Genomic DNA, 19286 nt, shown 5'->3' on the forward strand with positions numbered 1-19286 from the left:
GACCGAAAGAACGAGATCGCGGATACAAGCGGCCGAGATGGGTTTCCTCCGCCGGGTGGCTGGTGTCTCCCTTAGAGATAAGGTGAGAAGTTCGGTCATCAGGGAGGGACTCGGAGTTGAGCCGCTCCTCCTTCGCGTCGAAAGAAGCCAGTTGAGGTGGTTCGGGCACCTAGTTAGGATGCCACCTGGGCGCCTCCCTAGGGAGGTGTTCCAGGCACGTCCAGCTGGGAAGAGACCAAGGGGTAGACCTAGGACCAGGTGGAGGGATTATATCTCTTCGCTGGCCTGGGAGCGCCTTGGGATCCCCCAGTCAGAGCTGGTTGATGTCGCCAGGGAAAAGAAAGTTTGGGGCTCTCTGCTGGAACTGCTACCCCCGCGACCCGACCACGGATAAGCGGGAGAAGATGGATGGATGGATGGATGTATCTTGACCTGGTGGCAGGCAGAGATGGAGGTGGAGGCAGCTGATGCTGGTCTGCTGGTCCTTGGTGGTGAAGGCTCTGGTGAAGGCCCTTGAGCCATGGTAGATCTTGACCTGGGGGCCGGCACAGATGGATGTTCTGGCTGCTGGATAGATGCCGCCTGTGGGCCACTAGGCCCAGGCAGCTGTGAAACATCTCTATAAAACACATTTAAATGTAGGACAATAATTACTAGTTCCTTGAAATAAAGTTCAAGTAAAATGTTGCTCAAGCACAAATAACAATGCACACATCAAAAGAAAGTTTGGGAGGCTGGACAGGACTCAGTCAGTCTCCCTCGCTCTCGCTCTATTTTTTATCTGTTCTAAATGTACCTTAGAGGAATATTGTTCAAGTTTTTAAGACTCTTATCAACATATGAGTGGACAAATATGCTTTATGCAAATGTTTGAATATTTTCAACACAACAACCTCTGAACAATGACAAATATTCTCCTGAATATTTTCAATACAACAACCTGGAACCTCTCTCTCTCTTACACTCTCTCCCAACCCTGTCTACTTATTTTCACTGAGCCAGTTGCTCAAACAGACAAGCCTGTTTACAGTTGTCGGCAAAATGACGCTCCTCTGTCTTCATAACAGTCAAAGCATGAGACTGAAGTTCCCACCTAGGGTCAAAATAATGCGCTGTGATGTGCAGTCGACACATTGGATACGATCCGAATTATCTCACACAGTCCCTCGTCCTCCACAATGTTAATTGTCCTGCAAGCTGTAGCCACCGCCACCCATTTAGCTATCGCTGTTGAAAGCTTGCTGCTCGTAGACCCCGTGTCCAGACGTCTCCCTGGCAAACCTTCAAGCGTGGTCTGCCGTAAGCCAGCGGCAGGAGCGGGGCTGTCAGCATCAGCTGTGTGCTTGGCTTGCTGTTTAAAACACCTTTTTTGTATCCATATCTCTCGCTAGAATCTCCCACCATCCAACTAACAACAACAACAACGTCAAGCCTTTGGGCTCTGAAACTACTTCTTCAGAAGAGTCGAAGACTTCAGGTTCTGAGGCTTTATCTTCACTGCTGCTTGTGAAACAAATCTCTAGCGAAGTCGGCAACTGTAAAAAAATGTTTAGCCATTTTCTCTGTCCCTCTCTCTCTTCCTCACAGACGTAAACTAAGGGGAGACACGTGGTTCATGTTTTTTATTCTTGGTGGGTAGGTCCTTAGTGATTTCTCGATGTCCATTGGTCATTTCAGACCAACATGGCTGCCGGCTGAGATGTCCTTGACGGACACACAAATCCACCAATCCCACACAGTCTAACACAGTTTTACTTTATTTTCTCTTCTTAATACTTAATAATTCATTCACTACTACTTACCAGAGATGGAGTACTCGAGTCCGATTTTCGGGACTCGTGACTCGGACTTGGACTCGTGAATTCTCGCGCACAGTGACTCGTGATGCGACTCGGACTTGGACCTGTGAATTCTCGCGCACGATGACTTGGACTCGGACTCGTAAATGTTTCCCCCACGATGACTCGGACTCGACTTGTACGCTACGACTTGGACTCGAGCAAGTTTTCTCTGGAGTCTGATGTCCTCTATCCTGGCATGTGCACCTGTGAGGCGAGTTCACATACTGGGCCCCGCTATTCCAGTCTAGAGATGTCCAGAGACACACCCCGCATCGTGCTGTATGCTTTCACACATTCTGCTTCCACATTGGGACAGAGCAGCACAAAATGCTCGTAATGTGGAAAAAAGATTGAAGAGAAGGCTCCGTAACACATTACTCTAAGGATCGAGTTCAGACATATACTTGTCTTGAACACTATCATCCGAGTAATGTGATCTAATCAATAAATAAAGATTCAGCCAATAACACGAAAGCACATGGTTATACTTAATAGGGGTGTAAAGGTTCACAGAAGTCACGGTTTGGTTCGGTACGGGTTCGGTACAACAAGAAAAAGCAAAACAAATGCCTAATTCCAGGTGTGTTGTTATTTCTTTTTGAACAGTAGTGCAAGTTTCAGTTTAAAAATAAGGAACTCTGACATTTTGAATAATTAACTGTATTAAACAGTTAAAAACAAACCACAAACAGTACCAAACACACACTCAGATGCCCAGAGTATCTATAATGGCTGATGTCAAACAAAAAGGTTTCATCAAGCTGTAAAACTAAAAAGAATGTCTTGACAATATTACATCATAATTCATAAATAATAAGAAAGTGTTTCAAGAGCGCATATGCCAAAAGCTTCCGTTATTTATTTTGGTCTCTCGGCTTTCATGTCTGTTGGTTTATTAAATACAGCGGGGATCAGCTGTTGAACTGCTGTTGTCTTTTGCCGGGCTCCGGTGAGTGGCAAATCTGGGTGATGCCTTCTGATATGATTTATCATGTTTGGCGTGTGTTCTCATTAGCATACCGCACCGCTATCGAACAACGCCGACACACCGTCCTCGTCCGATCCACCGTCCTCGTCCGATCCACCACTCGCACACTTCATCGTTATTGTAGTCCACAGGGAACCCGAAATGTTCCCACACAGCTGATTTAAAAGAAGCAGGTGGGTTCTAGCTCCTGTGTGTTATATGAAATCGCCACACTAACTTTTTTTCTTCTTGATCTTCATTTGTTGTTTAAGGGCGGTTGGCAAACAGGTTTTAGGCGCAATACCGCCCCCTGGATTATAAATAGTGTAGTGGATACTGCCCTGAATGAGAGTTGTTTCCCACTCGTAAAAAATAAGGCGTATTCGTCGTGTGACTGCATGTGCCGAACCGTGACGTCCGAACCGTGACGGTACGAGACGAATACGGATACCGTTACACCCCTAATACTTAACATGCAGAATGTCGTCATTTTGCATGCTAATAGCCATGTGCTTTCTGGGGCTTAACCTTTATTGATGGAATGTAAGCATTCACTATAATAATTGTAGCGTCTCCAGCTGAATGATGGTCAGATTCTCCAACTGATGGTATCTGTTTATTGCACACCCTTGCTTTTATACAATCATTACCAACGTAAGAGCTTGTGCCCTTATCAGCCAGCTGCTAAAAACCCAATGTAACTATTTAGTATATGTTCATTTATTCGTCATCTATCCGTCATTATACATGTGTGTTTACACTGCTCCGTTGTCCATTGACTTCCGTTAATAGTTCCTTCAAAAGAGTCCTGAAGAAGAAAATATTAGCATACAAATATAATCACTTCTCTAAAAGGTAACTCATTTTAAATATAGTTAGAAGGTAATTTACAATAATATAAATAATAATAATAATATTAATATGAATATTATTAATAAGCTTTATATTTGTATAGCACCTATTACAAGAATTGTAGCCAAACTCGCTTCACAGCAGTTCAATAGACACATTGGTCTAACATGACAGGATAAAAGCAATCTAGAGAAGCTATAGCTACATTTCAACAAATATATCTACTAAGATTAATACATGAAGACTTGTGACTCGGACTTGACTTGGACTCTTCTTGGGTGACTCGGACTATGACTCGACTCGAAAAGTGGGGACTCGAGAGTGACTTGGACTCGTGAATTGGTGACTTGACTACAACACTGCTACTTACATTTAATATTTAACTCCTTCAGCCTACTTTCATCTATAAACCATTCAACTATTAACTTATTCAGCTATTTCAGGACACTGAGGCTATACATTTAGTTGTTTATACCTTTTTAAAACCTTTTCTTTTAAATATTAAGCTTCTTCACTATTTTTCCTATTCTTCCAGTTTAACATTTCACTTTCAAGTCATTGCAATTCCCTTATTAGCTGTAACAATTTTGATTCAAATCATTTCACTTTTCTGCATTTCTCCGCTACGTTCAGCAACACACGTACTTGGTTTTTGTAACTAAAAGCAGAGACAATTCAACTAATAACATATTCAGCTTTTTCTGCATTTTCAGCTAAATTCAGCAACAAATATACACAGTTTACAGCATTCACACGCATTTTCAGCAGGAAATGCATTTTCTAGTTAGAGCATTGCTTTCCCAGGTCCTCTGAAGCTGGCATTTCCCAGTAAGTTATCACAAAGTCCAGGTCAACATTGGGGTAGCTTCACACAGCAGCCATACAGTAGGTTTCCTAACATGATCCTTGAATGACAATACAAATGCTCCATATCTCTTGTCCTTTACATGTAGCAGGCAATGGAGTGGTCCATGAACCGGACCCCTGCAAGCAGCTGCAGGGTGTCAGGTAGCCCCAGCGCTGCTCTGTGGGCTGCTGCTGAGGTTCTGACAGACATCCATTGTTTGGAGGAGCTGTAATCACATCTCAGCAGCACGAGAATGTAGCAGAGGCATGTGTTTGTTTTGGATTGGGTCAAGAGTTTAACAATTGTGATTTTAGGAGAACTAATATTCAGGAATATAATAGATGGTAAACCCACCTGGTTTACCCAAGTTTCCATCATTCAGTATTTATCTATTTTTTGGCTTGAATTGTGTTATCTAGTATGGATTGAGACCTAGTTGTTATAGTTTTAAGTAGCCTTGTAATCAGAGGTGTGGACTCTAGTCACATGACTTGGACTCGAGTCAGACTCGAGTCACCAATTTGATGACTTGAGACTCGACTTGACAAAATCACAAAAGACTTGCGACTCGACTTGGACTTGAACACCAATGACTTGGGACTTGACTTGGACTTGAGCCTTCTGACTTGAGGTGACCTGATACTTTAATTCAGAGGTCTCCAACACGCCGATCGCGAGCTGCCGCTAGAAGAGCAGCCTCCGGTTGGGGAGAGCAGAATCTCCAGCCGCTCCTACTCTTGCTGAGATTCCTTGCAGGCAGGGGCGGGTCTTTATTTAGCTGGGCCACCATGCGGACAATCATATGCGAGGACACACTAGGATCATACCATTATGTGAAAGAAGGGTGGGGGGCACAGCAGGTGTAGTGGTACAGGCCAGCTGCACAGAGCGACGGGGAGATGGATTTAAATGCTAGAGCATCGGAAAAAGTCAAGAAATGAGCGAAAACCGAAAAAAGAAGCAGCGTCTGCTGCTTTTCAATGTTATTGGAGAAAGCAAAGCTGAGTGCAGGATTTGTAAAATTAAAATAACCTTCAGAGCAGGGTTTTTATTTTTTGGTAACCAGGATTTATTGTCAGAGGTGGGAGAAGTTCAGATCTTGTACTTGAGTAAAACTACCAGAGTTTAGGAATACTCGGTTACGATAAAAAGTCCTGCATTCAAAATGTTACAAGTAAAAGTACAAAAGTATTAGCATCAAAATATACTTTAAGTACCACCTGCAGAGGGATCTAGATTCAGGTGTTCTTTTCCCCAGAGACCGCATCGCTGCACATTATCCCCAGCATAAAGATAGATTGTGGGTCCCTCATAACATGTTGTACACAGTGGAAATAAACATTCTGGTCACCTTAACATCAGGGATCTTATCCATTAAACTCCTTCTGAATCAAACCGTCACGGTAACCTTACCTTACTGATCCCTCTTAAATTCGAAAAAAACACGTTACTTTACCAGCAGAGAGAAAATGGATTATTAAATTATGAATGTGACTAATAAAGAACAGTTTGATTATTAAGTATTATTCTTAGGGATGTCCCGATCACCTTTTTTTGCTCCCGATCCGATTCCGATCATTTGATTTTGACAATCTGCCGATACCGATTTTTCCCGATCCGATCTTTATGCAATGCATTAAGAGAAAAAAAAGGGAACAAATAACGGCTGGTCATCCAATGCGATGAGTTCAGCTATCTTGGCTGTTATTGTGTTGGCCTTTTCACTGTTCTGGGGCAGTTTCTCTTTCCTTTTAGAAGTCTCTGAAAGTGTTGGTTGTTTCAGTGCCGTTACCTGAGTGGCCCCTGTGTACTCGTCGTGTTGTTGTTGGTGTTTGTTTCTCAGGTAGCGTATTAGATTGCTCGTGTTGAACGTAGCTCTGTTCTTTCCACCACGCGGAACCTCCGCCTTGCAAACATTGCATCTGGCTGTTACACTGCCTTCGCTTTCAATTTTATAATACTTCCAAACTCCTGACATTTTCTCTGTCCCGACTCCTGAGTCACAAGCTGAACGTAGCCTCTCGTTAGCTTACTGCTACTATTAGACACTGCACCCACTCTGTTGCCAGATTTCAGAGAAATAAGCAACCAGGTCTATGAAAACAAGCCCAAAAGAATAATAATAATAATAATGGATTACATTTTTTAATTAGAGCGCTTTTACAGGTGCTCAAAGCGCTTTACAATGACATATTACACATATTAGACACGTAATTGTCAATACTGTGGACATTACCCACAGGAGCAAATGCAGGTGAGAGTGTCTTGCCTAAGGACACAACGGCCTGACGCAGTGGCGGCTGAGGCGGGTTTCGAACTGGAGTTCACTAATGCTCTAACCACTGCGCCAAAACCGCCCTAAAAAAAAGAAAAAAAGAAGCAACACATTCATGATGTTGTGTAATTTTAATCCAAAACTAAGTCCTCAGGATGACTTTAAGACGTGAACATGGTCATTTTTGTTTTGTAACATTAAATAAAATACAAATATTTTATAAAATATGGGACATCTCTAGTCCATGATGTCACTGGGCCCAGAAAGACTTGTTCCCATTGACTAACATTGGGAAAGAGAAGTCTAAATCAGTGGATACTATTTTTTAAACTAAATAAACTACACAGTATGAACTATTTTATAGCCCTTATTATAATCATTAGGTCCTTAAAGTTGTAAAATGCGCTAAAAGTCAAATCTAGATTTATTTTCTGTCTCCATTCATTCTAGTGAGCCGAGAGTGGGAGCTCTGGGGGTGGGGCTTAAGGGGCGCATGCTCTGTGACCCGTCATGACTGGCTGTCAGAGCAGAAGAACCCGTTTCTTCTGCTCTGACAGCCAGGCATGACGGGTCAGGTAATGTGTGACGTTTCGCTCTCTCAAAAGTTGGGACATTTTGTCCTCATGCGCGCCAATGAGCTGCTCTCATAGGAAAGAACGAGACCCTGCCTCCGCCGCGGTATCCAGTTCTTATTATACATCCATGATGCAGACGCTCCAAAGGGGCGTGGCCAGCATACACTCCAAAGGGGCGTGGCCAGCAGCAGCTCCAAATGGGCGTGGTCAGCAGCAGCTCGGTTACATTTAAAGGGCCAGACCCAGAATCAGCACTTTAGTAACAGGGCTGAAATAGAGGGGCATGGGGCATGCTACAATGGGTGATCTGTTTGGTATTTTGAGCATAACACTTCAGAGACATGTTTTTATATATATCTGAGACATATATATCTATAATATACGCCTAAAAACAGTATAATGGGAGACCTTGAAGAAAGCACCAATGGATGAATCTAGCAAATAGCTGCTGTGGCTTTCTGTATTGACAATTTGTGTCACAAGTTAGACACTTCTATTATTGTTTGTTTGATGGCTCATCTAAACTCTCCTGTCATTTCAGATCCCGCTTTCCTCCAGGCCCTTGTAATCAGCTCATTTCCCTCACCTGGTCTCCTCAGCCTTTCCCCTCACCTGTTACTCATTCCCTCATCACTCCACAGTATTTATACCACCTCATTATCAGTTGTCCTTTGCCAGATTGTCGTTTCCGCCAAGCTCTCCAGTGAGTGTTGTGCTCTAGTCCCGAGTTTTGTCCTGCCCAGTTTTTGATTCCTGCCTGCCTGTCTGACGGATTTAATGGTTTTGACTCTGCCTGTCCTTGACCTGGAATAAACTGAACATTACTATACTGGTTGTATCTGAGTCGTGCTATTGGGTTCTGATCTGTACCTGTGATCGTGACAATTTGCTAATGCAAGTCATGACAGATTACACATTGGACCATTGCATCATCTAGTTACTTTTCCAGCAGGCTGTAGCTACTTTCATTTAAAAACATATTATGTATAGGGATGGGTGTCGTTAGGATTTTATCGATACCGATACTGCTTATCGATACCGGTATTTTTCGATACTCTTAGCGATACTTTTCAATAATTTGGTGATCAAAAGTATAGACATGATTACAAGATGTGAAGATTAAACAAAAGTCATTTTACTGTTATTTTTATTTATTATTTTATGTAACTTTTTCAATGTCATACCAAGCAGGCATGAGTGTGTTTGACAGTGTGTCTCTGGAAGGGGGGCGTTAATTAGGGGCAGTTCATTAATCCATGTAAACATCACCATTATTCAGTAAAAGCGAGACGCTGCGTGCGCACCTCCTAAACCGGAAGCTCCGGTCGGCTAACCATTATAATCTGTTTATTACGTTTATTATTTATAATTGTAATGATGGATTATCAGTTATCATTTTAAAGTTACACAGAGACATTGGATTAACTGTTTTTATGCCCTTGAGCACAACTTTTGATCACAAATGGCTACGTAAAGTGAAGTTGTTTTCTTGCTCTTTCCTGGCTGCTAGTTCGGTGAGTTCAGGTCGTACAGTGATGAGACTTATACCAATGGAATCTGTGGAATTTCAGCTTTCATGTGATATGTTGTTTGTGCAGATAAAATGACGTGGAAAAGATCGCTTTTGCCAGTTATGTGCTAAAGTAGCGGTTAGCCCCGTTAGCCCTTTTTGCTAAGTGTTGATTTAGACTCTTGGTGTTGGACTTCTGTTCCGTGTAGGTAAACTGGTTAATATTGTCTGTTAGCTGAGTTTCTTCCCGTTAAGTGGGTATGCATCATTAATAGGTTGTTAAATGTTAAGAAGCCTTGAGACTAGGGGTGCAACAACTAATCGACTTAATCGATTAAAATCGATTACCAAATTAGTTGCCAACTAATTCAGTCGTCGATTTGTTGGTGACGTCATCACGTGTGTTTTACGCGCCGTTAAGCTCCAACGTTATTGGCCTTTTTATCGGTACTGGAGACATTTAAAAAATATATGTCATGTATTATTGCTACATAAGCATTATATCGCAGTCTTAGTGTCGCCAACTCGTTTCTAATATGCAAAAAGACAAACAAATGCGTCTATGATATATCTTCGATCTTTCCAATCCAGAAGAGAGATCTTTCTCTCCCCCGTCTGTGTGCGAGGGGGCGGGGCAGTAACTTTACACCATAGGTTTAAACCAAGCGGCAAACTCTGGGGAAGAGCCGGGAAGCCAATACGGAAGTGCCACACACTGCAGTTCATATATTGGCCGATAGGCGATGGCTGCAGAAAGGAGCAATTTCCATAGACCCCCATGTTAAAATGCCCAACTTTACAGCGGAAAAAAACATGTTTCTCTCCCTGGCTCCATACATTTTATTATCGATATAGTTAGATTCCACCTTCATGATTATGGATCTGTGAGTGAATTGTTTTCTAACGCGACCCTTTTATTTATATTAGGTCTTAAAGTTTTTGCATTAATTAGGGCGTGGTCACGTTGATGGACACGTACATGCCTCACTGTCAGCTAACAGCAAAGTTGCTGCTAACGTTGTAGCCTAGCAGAGTGGACAAGTGTCCACTCTGCTAGGCTACAACGTTAGTTAGTCATAGTACTGTACTTGACCCTTTAGCTTTAGCCGTGTTCGTGGTGATATACCAGACAATTAAGATGTCGTGCTGTGCGCTTGAATGTACTAACAGAACTTCCAAGAAGTCTACTCACAGCTTTTTTCGGTGAGTAAAATGATAATATTATACATGTTAACCCCGTTAGCAGGTGTTTGTGTGCTTGTTAGCTTAGCTTGTTATGTAGCTAGCTAAGGACGTAACCCTTTATGCATGTGTATATATATATACAGTTTAGTTTATGATTCAGCCTTGGGTAAGACTTTTATAGTCTATGGCTATGACGCCCATAATGCTAAATGGGAGCAAATGTTAAAAGGGGACCCAATTATCCCAGTGGTGGCCGCCGGAGTCCGCCGCCGAAGCTAACCGGAGCCGTAGCTAGCCCTTTGCGGCTCCGTTAGCTTCGGCCAGCGGCGGAGCCCGGCGTTATAACTGGAGATCAAGGAATGCAGCGAAACGCGGACTTGGTTCGCCTGCAGCCCGCTATAGTATTAGCTAAAGAAATGATGTTGAACAAGGCTTATTAAGCTGAACATCGCCACAATTGTTCTGCTATGTATCGGTACTTATTTTATTTTATTAACGTGTGAATGACAAGCATTAAGAATAACAACAAATAGCTATTTATCTTGCATATTATCTCGTTTGATTATGAATGTAACGTTTATATAGTGGAACTACACTGTTTTATCAAAACCAAAGTGCCACGCAGTAACTTGGTAGGCCCATGCATGTATTTCAGCAGGAAATGTGCAACCTAGATTACATTTACCAACACAGACTATATAGAAATATTTGTAAAAGTTGTTCATGCGTTACTAAGTGAATATGGCATTAACCCTCCTGTTGTCTTTGGGTCGGTTTTCATGTATTTTTGAATAAAGGTTTCCTTTCGGTGATCCAGACAGGCTGGACCAGTGGGTGCTGAACATCCGGAGGAATACATGGACCCCCAACGTTTCTTCTCGCCTGTGCAGTGCACACTTTGAGAGTCATCCCTTCAGCACGGACTCATGGGTACAGATCCTTTTTTAAAAACAAAATAACTTGGTTCCATTTGTGAGTGTAAATTGTTGTTACTAATTAAATACATGTTATACATTATACAATGCTAAATAATTGTTATGGCACAGCTTGCACATCAGTGATGAGTAATGTTCTTTTTATTAAAGGCCAAATTAAGATTTTGCCAGTTAAGTAAAGAAAAATAGAATTTGTTTGCAAACCATCACATTTCTCTTCAATTTATGCAAAGACTCTTTATCATAGATAGAGAATTGCCATTTCCCCCCACATACATTATATTACCTTTTTTTTTACATTATTTTAATAGCAACATTCATTCATCTGTTGTCATCTTATAACTTATTTATCTTAACAGCTATCACTGTAAAAAAAAAATGATTTAATTTAATTTTACTATACAATATTTATCTTTACATTCTGTTCTTGCATATGTCTTATTATATTTACGTGTATATAGATTTCTGCCTGTACTAATTTATTATTCTTAATTTAATTTTGAATTTCTTTTATTGTTTTATGTCTTATATAACTGTTGCATTGTTGGAGGAGCTCGGGACAGATGATTTTCATTGCCATTCCCACACTGTAGCCTATGTGCTATGACATAAATCCTTTGAATTTGAATCTTGGAAACACGTAATTGTTGAATGGATTAACTGCATAGTTAACATGTTGGCCCTCTATTGTCTTTTATAATGCACTCTTACATTTAAAACAACATTATTCAAAAGAAAGTTGAATATCTACAGACCTCAAAAAGTTATTTTATGTGTTTTTGTTTATTATTTTTATTAGGGAAGGAGATGCCTGAAAAACACTGCAGTGCCCACCATTTTCTATTTCACCAAAGAACAACAGCCTGGAAGGAAAAGCAGGGTGAGTAACAATGACGAGGTAAGTGACACTCCTAGTTCGACTGTTAATAGCAATGAGGAGGTTGCAGATGTAGACCATAGTAGTGGTGAAAACAGTCTTGCTGCTGATCAGAACAATATCATTATGATACAAGGCATGCCTGAAGAAGCCTTTGTTGTTCCACATGTGGAGCATAATGACATTCCAACAGTCAATGCTTGTGAGGAGGGTGTTGGTTTGGGCAGCAGCAGCCAACAAACAAAACAAATTGGAAAACAGGCAGACTCCGCCTCTGTTCACTCTTACACTTGGGCTTTAAACTAAGACGGGTCATACTGAATAGTTTGTGCACACATTTCTAACATGTGATCTTTCTTTCATGTAGGACGCTTGAGGGAAGTTGCAACGCCTCGGCCAATGGGATGTCTTCTCCACGTGAAAGAGATTGAAGGCATAATTTATAACTTGAGACAATTTTCCAAAAGTTATGACTTGTATTGGCTTAGATAGTAATGGATTACATCGAACACGAATCAAGATCGTATAGAAAAAAATGAAAGTGTAATCCTTAGTTACATAGGAAAAGATGTAATCGGATTAGTTTTACTTTTTTTAATAATAGGGAAACTCAGGATTACAATCTTATTCAAAACCTAAAAAGAGCAGATAGTGGTTGTTGTAAAATGATCAAATGGTACCTCTTCTCTGGAAGCCGTACTGTTCTGGAGGATAATACTTTCATTGTGAATCTCTACACCTACTGCCTGAATCTGCTTTATGGTATTATATTATACATTTTAAGTAAAAAAATCATATTCATATTTCTTCTCTCCTGTGTTTATTTGCATTACATTTGAAGTAATCCAAAACAAAAAGAAAGTTATCAGGTTACATTACTTTTATATCTTGATACTCACATGAAGTTACTGGTTGTGTTTTTGGCAAGTAGCCCTCCCAAGTCTGTGCATAAGTTATATCATTTTAATTACTGATATAGTTGTTGCACATCTTTAATTTATTTTGTAGTGTACTTAAAGGGATAGTGGAAATTGAACCCCAAATAGTTTCGTTTTAACTTATATACAAGCATAATTACGTACCAAAACAATCACACCTGATTAAAAAAATATAATAATTGCCTTACGCATGTTAGAAGCACTTTATTGCAGCTTCCCCGAACTTTTTTAGAAACGAAATGATCGAGTCAGCCAAACCGGAAGTGAGGAAAACTCAGGAAGACGAAACAATAACAAACCATGGCGTCTATGCAGAATGAACGTGGAAGGGCAAATATACCAGACAAAGAAGAAGGATTGTACGAGGTATCCAGTGATGATAGCGAGTCAGAAACATCCACTCGGCTTTCCTGCGAAAATGTAGTTTTAAGAACTGAATCTGAATCCGGTTCAGTAAGCGACGATGGTGAGAATATTGAGCCAGACGATGGACCATTACGTCCTTATTTGTTCGAGCCCGAGGTGATGGAGTTAGTTCACGGCATGGGCAATGGCGAGGATGACCAGGACCAGGCGCCAGATGATGCACCCCTACGCACAAATAATCTTGACTGGTAGGTCCCTAAGCATAGCTCACGCTAGGCGCTATATTATATATTGCAAAAGTTGGCATGCATGCACTGTAGGCCTATGGCTATGCCCGAGGATGACTGCATGTAGGGTACATTTCATAACATACCAGGGTCAGGTTCACATAAATTATCTTGTCACATTTATTATTGTATATGTAACAGCCTTATGGGCATTCATTACATGAATACATTTAAATGAATTGTATACTAGCATGATATACAGCTAGAGCCAATCGGTCTTTTGACGTAGTATGGTCCTAATCCTAGGCTAGCCAGGCTGCCTGTCAAGTGTAGGCTGTACTCACAGTACTGTTAGTCTATCATGTCTATATGATGACTGTAGTGTACACATTCGACATTGTGTACCGGATTATCGGATGACGAGGCCTCCGGTCGCCTAATCGACAGGCAATAAATGGCGTTGTACACAATGGTACAGGCTAATGATGCATTAAATCAGCCAGAAAACATAATAAAATACTCGTGCCTCGTCCAATGTTTGTGCCCGTCTTCCTTTGTTTTCGTCATCACCCGAAGATTCCCGAAGTATTTCGTTTCATTGAGAGGGCGTGGTCGGGAGCAGTAAAATTGAAAATAAAATGAAACTAGGCGCATGAAATAAAAAAAAATGGTTTATTATGCTTATTTTTAATAAAAATACATAAGTTAAACCCAAAATTCGCGGATTTCCACTATCCCTTTAAGTCATACAATGATTCGAAACCTTTACTTTTCATAAAATGCAAGATGTAACTTTCAATGTGGCTTGTGTATTTATCACATTTTCAATGTAAATAGATCTGATTAAATAAAGAGTAAAAGCACAATCTTAAATGTTGACAGTTATCATTTTCCTATGCTTATTGTTAATGTAGTGGTGTTATGAACAAAATGTTGTCCTAAAGGAAATTAAGATGTTTTTTTATTTGTTGACAAAAGATGTAAAGTTGATGCTCACAACATGTGGGAACATTTATAGAGAAAAAATGTTCTATTGTAAAACAAATATTTATCTGCATACTGAACAATTTAGAAACTCTCTAAAAGGTATTATCTTCTGTGACGGTACGACCCTGTAGGGATTGTGGGTATTGCACTTCATAATTACATTCTATGGTATGCTTATGACATTGATGCCAACATACATGGGACTAGGGGAGACCTTCCTGTTGTTTGCATTGTCACTGACAAATGACAGTGTAGTATTCATTGTCAAGATTTTGTGTTTTTAAACTTGGGACTCTTTTCAGACTGCTCCGGCTTGGGAAAAGATTTGAGTCTTAATGTGTAATGTTTTCTGTATTGTATGGTAAGCTTATCCTTTCATTTGATAGTCCCATTTGGATGTGATAGCTAACATTTTCAGTAAGCAGTAGACAAAAGAAGTGAAAATATGAATGTAATTTATTTTCAATATTTACATAAATACATAATTATTTTAACAAATAAAATAACAAAAAACATCATAACAAATACAAAATAAAAGGTTTGACAGACAGCCATGCCCAGCATGGGCCTGGAGAGCTGCAGAGTCCATTGGGGGAGGGGGGGTGGGATGTGGGGAAGAGGAAGAGCAGCCATGTTAACAGTGTTATGGCTACAGATGTAATATCTAACTCAACATTAGCCATGACAGTCTGGGCTTAGCAAGGGCCTTAGAATACATACTCTAAAGGCCAAATCCAAAAACAGTGATACTGACATTTTAGCAGTTCACAGTCTTTGGAGGTGGTCTTTCAGGCAATTGGCTAGTGACTTTACAAAAAATATCATTTCCCCAAGGGGTGAAATTAACTCCATCTCGCAAAAACAGCCCAGGACTGTCATGTCTAATGTTGGAGTGGTCAACAATGGCACCATTTAGGCTATGAACAAAAGTAGCCATAACACTGTTAACAAACTTCCGGGCCTTGTCCATTTTGACAGGATTTGCACCAGCCCTCCACCGGCGCCTCTGGTTCATCTGGGAGAGCATGATCTTCATGCCAGGGTGCCGATGGTGAAGCTGGTGCAGGTCCTCCTTCATCTGGTTCAGCAACTGAACACTGGGCACATCCCCCAAGTCATTGCCGCCACAGTGGATGAGGAGGACATCCGGGACTGCTCTTCCTCGCAGGGAGTAGGAAAAGAAAGGGAGGACACCTCTCCAGCGCAGTCCACCCCAACCGAACCAGCACACCCTCAGGTCGAGGCCAAGGTTGCTGCCGATGGTCTCTGTAGCTCTCTGGGCTCCATGCCGGACATAGCTGTCTCCGATTATCCATACAGTCACTATGGGAGGAAAATAAATGAGAGCAACAAATGCTTCAGATCATGAGGAATATCAAATCAATTATAAAGGGTTTCTCATTTTGTTCCTTTGACAATAACATGCAAAATAACTATGAAATCACACCTGTATGGTTAAAAGTAACAAGAGAGCAAAACCTCAAAAAACAGATTAACAGCACACAGTTTATATATATATATTTATATACTGTGTGCTGTTTATCTACAATTGTGCACACATGTATATGTATAGTATGTTTGTGTGTAATGTCAACCATCTGAAGTCATGTAAAGTAAGCCAGGACCATCAACTTACAGGTTGTGCAGTTTGGCATGGAGGAGGTTGCCATCTTCATTTTTCTTAATGCTGAAATAAATAAAAATGGTTTAATCAATATAAAAGCACCTTTCTTTTTCTACAGTCATATTTCATTAATCACATTTAATTCACGCAACACTGGCCATATCTCTGCTAGTTTACAAAGTTTAGTTACAAATGACATTTATATTTGAAAAACGGTGAAGCACTTAAAAAACAATTGTATAGTGTAGGTTCAAGAACATTTAAATCAAAAGAACAAGTTTTGTAAAGTTACAGGGTATCTTACCTTCAGAATATGCCGGGAACGAGGAGCAGTGACCTCAAGCTGGGTTGTTAGCATAGGTTGTTAGCTTAATACTGAATAGAGCATGTTAGCTTAGCTTCTTAGCCTGAGCTAGGTCTGGAACGTCACGCTCGGTGGCAGCAGGTCCCGCCCTGTCCAACCTCGGCTCCGCCTCAGCACCGCCTCTTTGCCCTTATTTGGAGCAGGCGGGAGAAGGCGGGAGTTAGACTCTGACGTCGCTGTCGAGCCGTTAGTGGCCGACTCCGCCTACTAAGGGCTTCACGGCAACTCTGCAGAATCCTATGGGTGACGTCACGGACCCTACGTCCATTTATATATACAGTCTATGGTTTAAACACACGCGGCTGCTACATGCAGCAACACACTGCGGAGATGGCGGAGAGAGAACGCGCTCCGAGGTGTGGTTAAAGTTTACCCGTCTCGATGTGGAAAATGCTCGTTACCAAAAGTGCAATAAGAGTTCAGCATGTAAAGGCGGTAACATGAGCAATTTCTCTAAACATTTATCAAAAGTGCTCCACATTCAGACGGAGAAATGCACCGGGTTCCACTGTCTTTAGTAGCTCTGTAGCCCCATCCACGAGTAACGTTTCCACGTCAGGTGTTCTGTATGCTAGCAGCAACACACGGAGTTAACTCAATTATACAAACCTGGGTTAATGATTAGAGGTAACTGAGTTATTTATTTTGTTAAACTTTCAGCTATTCTGTTTACAGTTCTGTCATCAGATTATTTAATACGATTTGTTAAAACACTGTTGTTTCTTTTGATGTGAAATATTATTTATTTACTTTAAATAAAAAGCAATGTTAATTTTGTTCAAAATGTGTTAAGTTAATTTAATAATATATGTATTTTTGAATCAAGTATTCATCTTTATTGTCTTCATTGTGAGTTTCCACATGCCTAAAACAACCTCAAGCTACATCTAAAAGTTGATGGCTGAATAAGAGCGTTTGAAAAATTGTGCAAGGCATAATAGTCCGAATAGTCGATTAATAGTTTCATTAATCGATAGATTAATCGATTATCAAATTAGTCGTTTGTTGCAGCCCAACTTGACGCTGTTTCTAGCAAGATGTTGCGTCTGACCCTAGGTCTGCCCCCCGGGAGTCTCACAATAATAAGAGCGCTGTTAGGAGAGATGACGAGTGGCATTCACAGTGGCCAATCAGAGTGGTACTCAAACCGGATACGTCATACAGGATCAGGGTTCCCAACCAACCAGAATTGTTTAAACTAAGGAAGTAGCAGCACCATTTGTCCAGCGGCTTAATGGTATACTAATACCGTCCAATCAGGTACCGGTACTGACTTAGTACCGGTTCTCGATACCCATCCCTATGTATGATACATTTTACTCATAATGTCTGTTTAAATGTTTCACACTAAACATTACCTACGTTTATGTAAGGTAAGTCTAGCTGTTTTTTGTGGCTAGGATGATATATTTATTTGCAGAAACAACTATAATAAATTCGTTTTACAGTCCTCATGTCTCCCACAGAGCATTCAGAGCAGTCAGAGCTGTAATGGAAGAAGCAATGAGACACAGCGAGAGATGTGACCAATGACCGTTTGATATAAATGCAGTGCAGTGAGGATTCACATGAATTGCTGTTAGAAAGCTCTCTCTCTCTGTTCCTCCCCAGGGCATTACATTTGTTTGGATTTTATGAAATCAATAATTAGCAAATCCTCACATTTTAAGGAAACCTCTAGTAGCCAGATCTACTATTATCATCATGAGCTATAACCAAATCACAAATCCAAAATGTTGCTTGTAAAGTGTAAAGCTGCATTAATTACAGTAATCTTGTGTACTGTGATAGGCCCGATTGAAAGGATGATCTCTGTTGTGTTGAGTTACTTTGTTAGACGTTGGAAACTGCAAATGTTCTCTAAATCCTTTGTTTATGCGTGACCTGCAGGCATCCCAAATTGAAGGGTAACATAATGAACACACATGATCATTGACACATGCAAGGTAAATTCTCCTTCCCAAAACATATCATCTGTAGTAAGAAATTGATTTTTTTGTAAATGTATGATGTTTGATATGGGATGCTCTCCCCTCAGCAGTCAGCAGCCCTACCTCCCTCATCCATGGCTGTATGTCTCATTCAGCACTGTCTTGGTTAGTGGATCAAGCAAAACACTTTGAATGAATGGTAATTCATAATTCAGTCTATAAATATATTTGGTGCCTTGCTCTGCAGGGCCCAGGAGGTGAACTGGGACCTCTCCAAGTAGTCCACTCTCCATATTTTAAGTCTGTTCGGGGACTTGAACCAGTGACCCTACGGTTCCTGATACAAGCCCCTACTGACTGAGCCAGGTTTACTTTGCAATTGTTCAGCACACGGTAGGTCAATCAGGTAGGCAACCAAAACAGATAAGGATAAGGCAAGAACCGAGTCAGGAGACGAAGCTGGGTTCATTTGGAAGATAAGCTCTAGGGAAAATACTGCTGGAACACTCGAAAGTACAAAGACGAACTTGCCCAGACGGGAATGTGAACACAGACTAAATCACAGGGGGAGGGATGATAATGGGGCACAGGTGAGACTAATTAGGGATAGATACGCAGGTGGGGTTCAATCAAGGGCAGGAGGTGATGACACTGAAGTGAGAGAAGAGTAACAAAATAAAACAGGAATAGCAGCATGACAACAGAACATTAGCTTGCTTGCTAGTTAGGACCTTACATTTTATTTGTGTTTAACCAATACTCTAAAGCCACAGATGATTGATATTGTGCCCTGACAACTGTCATTTACAATTAAATGATAGGCTTCATGGTATCAAGTTGATGTATCCACCAATGTTTAAAGAATATACGGTCAAAGGCTCAATTTAGTAATCGATGACATTATTATTATACATTTTATGACCTAGTCGATTAAAACGAGAGTCTAATGCTGCGTTCACACCGGACGCGATGCGAATATTCGGCT

At 40.9% G+C, this 19286-nt stretch overlaps 1 protein-coding gene and 1 long non-coding RNA gene across 5 annotated transcripts in view; both read left to right on the forward strand.

Annotated features, from left to right (window-relative positions):
- afap1 (actin filament associated protein 1) overlaps nucleotides 1–19286 on the forward strand; it is a 216257-nt gene that overhangs the window by 84162 nt on the left and 112809 nt on the right. The gene's annotated exons all lie outside the window — the stretch shown is intronic.
- Nucleotides 10855–12660, forward strand: LOC139435741 (uncharacterized). Its single transcript, XR_011644952.1, has 3 exons — nucleotides 10855–10982; nucleotides 11787–11867; nucleotides 12232–12660. It is a non-coding gene; the product is annotated as an uncharacterized lncRNA (long non-coding RNA).

Source organism: Pseudochaenichthys georgianus, chromosome 18, assembly GCF_902827115.2.
Source record: "Pseudochaenichthys georgianus chromosome 18, fPseGeo1.2, whole genome shotgun sequence".
Taxonomy (NCBI): domain Eukaryota; kingdom Metazoa; phylum Chordata; class Actinopteri; order Perciformes; family Channichthyidae; genus Pseudochaenichthys; species Pseudochaenichthys georgianus.